We start from the raw sequence: 6815 nt of genomic DNA, 5'->3' as shown, positions 1-6815 counted from the left end.
TGAAAGAAATTGAAACGGGATAACGAGAAGAGAAAACATGCCAAAATCACAAGATAAAGGTGCTGCGACGGCGAAAGCTAACACCGCTGCTAACCAAGCTAAAGGCTCCGGTGACGGCACGACCTGCCAGACTGCAACAAACCTCGTTAAATTCGCCCCGAGTGAGGACGTAATTGGAGCGATAAGAGAACTCAATGCAGACATGAAACAGAATAATGACAACCTTCGACAAGATATCATTCAGATGGGACGAGAAATAAACGGAAAACTGGACAACATGGCGACGGAGATGACGAATCTCTCCAGCCGAGTCGGCGAAGTGGAGACTCGTGTGGAACAGGTGGAAAGTTGGGCGGCTGCAGCGACCGAGGTTCTCACTAACTGCCTGCAACAACAGAGAGTTTTGCAGAAGAAAGTCGTTGATTTGGAATCCCGTTCCAGGCGAAATAACATTCGCATATTTGGAATAGAGGAGGGGAAAGAAGGGAACTCGATGAGGGATTACATCCGGAATCTTTGCCACAACGAGTTGTCGTTACCGCAAGATTTTGACCTGAAAATACAACGTGCTCATCGTGCTCTCCTGCCAAGACCTCCACCCGGAGCCGCACCACGACAGATCATCGTATGCTTTCAGGAATACACTACCAAGGAGATGATACTACGAGAGGCATGGAAAAAGAGGGGAATTCAACTCGACAACAAAACGGTGTATTTTGATCACGATTATGCCGTGGAAGTGGTAAAAGCACGCCGTAAATACAACGGAATTAAAAAGGCACTGAAGGACAGAGGGATTCGATTCCAAACCCCATTCACGAATATGAGGATTCATTGGGACACTGGAATTCGCACCTACTCCAGCGCAGACGATGCCCGGCGTGAACTAAAGAGACGTGGTTTCGCTGTGGAAGAACCAGCGCCACGGGAGGAAGATAACAATGAGTCTCGGCTTCGTGATCTTATTGGCTGGCAACGAGCACCGCAGAATCAGAATAAAGGGGTTACTGTAACCCAGAGAGCCAAGGACAAACTTCTGGAATATCAGCATACTCGCTAAGATGTGCATTTACAATTTTGATGATCCAGTCTTTACTTTGGGTTCTTGAATTAGATTCTACAGTTTGATATCTGAACATGCTATCACTATTGTTATGGGAGTGGCTTTAACTTAAACCTTGCTGATCTATGCCTGGCAGGTTTCATTGGACTTATAAGATGGTGGAGTCAATATTGTATGACTCAGCCATTCTTAGAACCGGGCCCTCATTTTCAAAGAGGATTTACCCACGACCCACCAATGGGGTCACTTTTTTTTTGGAAGTCTATACCACTGTTATTGTTGTTCTTGTCCTTGTTGTTTCTTCACATGTTCATGTTTACTGGTTTGCTTTATTTTGGGGATATGCAAATATAGTTATGTCACTGAAACAGAATAACGGTACGTAATATAAGAATAATTTCCTTAAATGTCAATGGTCTGACTAACCCAGTTAAAAGAAGTAAAGTTTTTGCAAAACTGAAAAAAGATAGAACGGAAGTAATTTTCCTACAAGAGACTCACCTACAGAAACAGGAACATGATAAACTGAAAAGATATGGTTATTCAAACTCATATTTCAGTTCTTATAATAATGGGAGAAAAAGGGGAGTTGGGATATTCTTTGCTAATAATGTTAATTTTGATCTGATACATGAAACAAATGACAAAGCTGGCAGATATGTAATAATAAAAGGAAGACTTGATAATACAACAGTTACCTTTGCTAATGTTTATCTACCACCAGAAAGTAATAAGGTATTACTGAAGACGCTATTTGATACACTTGCCTCGGAGAGTGAAGGAATTCTGGTTTGTGCTGGGGATTGGAATACTATTTTGAATTACACATTGGACACCACTAGCAAACGAAAATCTAAGCCTCAAAGGTCAAACTATCTTAATTTGTCAATAAAAGAGCATGGACTGTGCGATGTATGGAGGAGTTTACACCCTAAAGAAAAGGACTTCACTCACTACTCTGCTACTTATAAGGTTCATTCTAGATTGGACTTCTTTTTACTGAACAATATTGATGGGTATAGAGTGAGGGAGTGTTCCATTGGAACCGCAGATGTCTCAGATCATAACTCAGTCTTTCTGACGTTGAATATAGATGATGTACCCAAACAATCATTATGGAGGTTGAATGTAAGTATATTGAATTCTAATACAATAGTTAAAGAAATTGAAAAAGAAATTGAAGAATGTATTATAGATAACAGAAATGACCAAACACATCCAACAATCCCATGGGACACCATCAAGGCTGTCATGAGAGGGGGATTGATTTCAAGAACAACTTATATAAAGAAGAAGAGAAGGATAAAATATGAGGAACTCCAAAAAACATTGAGAGAGACCGAAAGGAAAAAACAGTCTAGTGAGGATATAGAACTGATTGATCAGATTACAAGAATAAAAAAACAAATTGATGAATTATTAATTGAGGAAATGGAAAAAAAGATGAGGTTCTCCAAGCAAACATTCTATGAATCTGGCCCAAAAGCAACAAAAATTTTGGCAAAACGCCTGAGAATAATGCAAAGTAGATATTCAATTCACAAAATCAAAGATCCCATTACTAAACAAGTAATACTAAATCCAGAGGAAATCAATGAAACCTTCAGAAAATACTATGAATCCCTGTACACGCAAACCGCTACAGTTGACACTGATGTCATTCAACAATATTTAAATACATTAGATCTCCCATCAATAGGCATAATACAAAACAAAGACCTTAATGCTCCTATTACACAGAAGGAACTGGATAAAGCAATTAGTAAATTTAAAAATCAAAAATGTCCAGGTAGCAATGGATATCCAAATGAATGGTACAAGGTCTTCAACAAAACACTCTCCCTTGTCTTATTAGACTCCTTTAATTACACTCTAAGAAATGGTATCACCCCTCCCTCATGGAAAGAAGCCGTTATAACAGTCATCCCCAAACAGGGCAAGGACTTAGAATCATGCAACTCTTACCGTCCTATATCTATCTTGAATGTGGACTATAAAATATTTACATCCATTATTACAAATAGAATGGTTCAGTTTCTCCCAGACTTAATTAATGAAGATCAGACTGGCTTTATTAAAGGAAGACAAACCCAAGATAATATTAGACGGACTCTCCATATCATAGATCATATCAATAAAAACAATTTAAATGCATCACTTATTAGCTTAGACGCTGAAAAGGCATTTGATCGAGTCAGCTGGACTTTCCTATTCAGTGTGTTGGAGAGATTTGGTTTTAACAACCAATTTATTAACTGTCTTAAATCATTATACAGTAATCCTATAGCAAGACTAAAAATAAACGGACATATGTCTGGGAGGTTTGTGCTGTCCAGGGGTACAAGGCAGGGTTGCTGCCTCAGTCCCTCTCTCTTTGCACTTTTCATAGAACCATTGGCACAAACAATTAGGGAATGCCCGGAGTTAGAAGGTATTCAGTTTGGCACAGAAAAACACATCATAGCATTGTTTGCCGATGATATTATGGTATATCTCCTAAACCCTAATTCAACCTTTGCTAAACTCATGGATATTCTACAACAATTTGGCGTCTTATCTGGATTTAAACTCAATATTCCCAAAACACAAATCCTCTCATTCAACCATGCGCCAAGTGAAATACTAGAACAGTGCTATAAAGTAAAGTGGGACTCAAAGATGATCAAATACCTTGGTATATTTTTGACACATAATTGGAATCAGCTATTCGAAGCAAATTATAATGATATTAACAAAAAAATAAACTTGGATTTTTTTAGATGGTCTACACTGGTGATGGACTTTAGTACAAGAATTGAAGTAATTAAAATGAATCTTTTACCAAGACTATTGTTCCTCTTTTTATCACTTCCAGTTATAATTTCAGAATCTCAGTTCTGCTCATGGAACAAGATAATATCCAGATTTATATGGTCAGGAACTAAGCCAAGGATCAAATTAAGTACACTACAACTTCAAAAAGACAAGGGTGGATTGGCAGTACCAAATCTTAAAGAATACTTCTATGCTGCTCAACTAAGATACATTGTACAGTGGTGCTCCCCTGATTATGATGCAAAATGGAAAAGGATAGAGTCAAACTTGGGACAAGTGCGCTTGGAAACTATGTTGGTGGAAAGAAACCTGACGGAAGAAATACTAAAGAGCAACATATTAAAAGAAACATTTAAAATATGGCAACATGTGATGAGAAAGTATCATTTGGATGATGACTGCAAACTTTTAATCTGGCCATCCTCAAATTCTAAATCTATTCCAGCAAAATTAGATAGTACATTTGATAACTGGAGACATAAAGGGATTACTGCAATTTGTCAATTAGTAGTGGGTAACAACTTTAAAACATTTGAGAAAATTAAGAAAGAGTTCAAATTGGACAATGAAGATTTTTTCAGATACTTGCAGATTAGACATTTTTTCAACACTGACATTAGACACAAACTCTCTCCTGAAGGAAATGAAATTGTTCAGGTGTTTGTAGAGGCTTATAAAGAAGTACCTACAAAAATAGTCTCTAAAGTGTATGGGGGCTTACAGAAAAACAACGGTGCAAACACACTGTATGTTAAAACAAAATGGGAACAGGACTTGGAAATCACAATATCTAAAAAAGAATGGGGTTTAATGTGCAATACACAACACAGTACTACAGCTTCGAGAAAATGGAGGGAATTTGGCTGGAAGACCTTGATAAGATTTTTCATCACACCGCATATGAGAGGCAAACAACTGGGAAAACCACAACAATGCTGGAGAAAATGTGGGCACATGAATGCTTCTCATTCACATATATTTTGGACCTGTATTAAAATACAAACGTTCTGGGACAATGTTATAAATATTCTTGAGGAGATATTTGAATGTAATATTCTTAAGGACCCACAGATATGTTTGCTGGGACTCTTGCCCTCACAGGTGCAACATGGTGATCAATATTTATTTAAAATCTTGATGCTTGCTGCTAAAAAAGCTATTACAAGGAACTGGATGAAAACTGATGGACCTGATGTACGAAGTTGGACGGACATTATTGAAGAAATAAGGCAGATGGAGTATTTGACCTCTCTGTTGAGACTGAAAACTGGGTTATACACAAAAAGATGGACAAAGTGGAACATTTTTCAGCAAAGAAATCCAACCTTATCGTAATTATAAGTTATTGTAATATCCCCAATGTTTTTCTGTCTGTGTTTTATTTTTTTTTATTTTATTTTATTGTTCTCTGTCTTTTCTTACATGTTATAAACCATTGTATGTATCATTTTCAATCATAATGCCTGTATTTTGTAAAATTTAAAATTTGAAAAATAAACAGTAAAAAAAAAAGAATAGCAGATAAATGAATTAAAATGCAAAAACAGAATCGTGACGATTGGAAAAACGAACAAGGTTCATTCACAGGGCTACATTAAAAAGATGATATTTACATAATAGAACTTTTATTTTACTGATATTTACGGCAAACACAGATCAAACTGGCATCAAATAATGCTGTAAAATGTATCCAAACTCAGTCACGTGACAGACAGTAGATCTATAGAAATAGAAATGACCGAATGCTGAATATCAAATGGGTTGAGTTACTATTCACGATCGCCACTAATCCGATCACCGATGTCTCATGTGAATGAAGGATGGTTGGAGGCTGCTTCTGCTTCACATCGTGTGCTGTGGTCGTAAGGTAACACTCCTGGAATGTGTTGGTGTTGTTTTGGTTGTTGGGTTGGTAGGTTCGCCGGTCAGTGTGTGACAGGTTGTGTCCTGAAACAACAGCCCGTAACAGTTCTGTGACTCACGCTTCCTGAACAACACCATCTTCTATGGAAACTAAAAGTCTGGTCCTTGGAGGAAATCCAACAACGTCACAATATGATGATGCAACCAGACGAGATTCCATCATGGTGAGAATAACAATGTGGATCCAGACACTTGCTATCTGTGGGTGTCTTCTTGTACTACTATCTTTGTGAGAAGCTGTATACATTTTTAATCAACAGAGTGAGGCCCGTCCTCACTTTGTCAAGCCTCATTGTGAGGGTTAAAACTACAAAAATAGCTGGGTTATTATAACTGGGCTTTAGTTTGGTTCAGAATAAAGGTTAAGTTTAGCCATTTGTTTTGGATGGTGAGGTTTAGGGGGTTAATGTATGTCAGTGTCAGATATAAGATAGAAGATATTTGTCTGTTTGTTAATGGTCTGAATAAATGACTTGCTGGAACCCAATGTGTGTAAACTGCAGTAACAAAGAAGCCCTGTAGAGGGAGCCCAAAATCCGCCAAACAAACGACACGCGACACTGGCGGGTGATAAAAACCAGTGTCCTCAGCAAGAAACAAACAAACAAAAACATTCATGTAACATTCAGGTCTGGGGGAGGAACAGGTCCATCCAGAAAACTGACATGTACTGTGAAGTGATTTCGATTTTGATGGTGAACTTCTCAACACCAGTTATGGAAAGAGCGTCAATAATATGATCTATGAGAAATGCTGTGACTCTAACATTTAAATTTGGTCACACACACAAACTGCTTGCAGAGGGCACTTGACCTTTGGTGTTTCGCTCTCTATTCAGGGCCATATTAGCGACCAATTGTTGTTAAACCAATTGAGGATAGAAGTTTGAAAGGAACTTTGTGACCTGACTTGACTTTCTTTGGACATCCATAATGCCAAAAGCGGATCATTTCCTAGAAGGAATATTTATGACCGTAAAATGGACCTTTGGTAGGTAGGCCTGAACGGGGGAGCT

This window comes from Synchiropus splendidus, chromosome 2 (assembly GCF_027744825.2).
Source record: "Synchiropus splendidus isolate RoL2022-P1 chromosome 2, RoL_Sspl_1.0, whole genome shotgun sequence".
Taxonomy (NCBI): Eukaryota; Metazoa; Chordata; class Actinopteri; order Syngnathiformes; family Callionymidae; genus Synchiropus; species Synchiropus splendidus.
Note: the sequence above shows the minus strand (reverse complement) of the source record.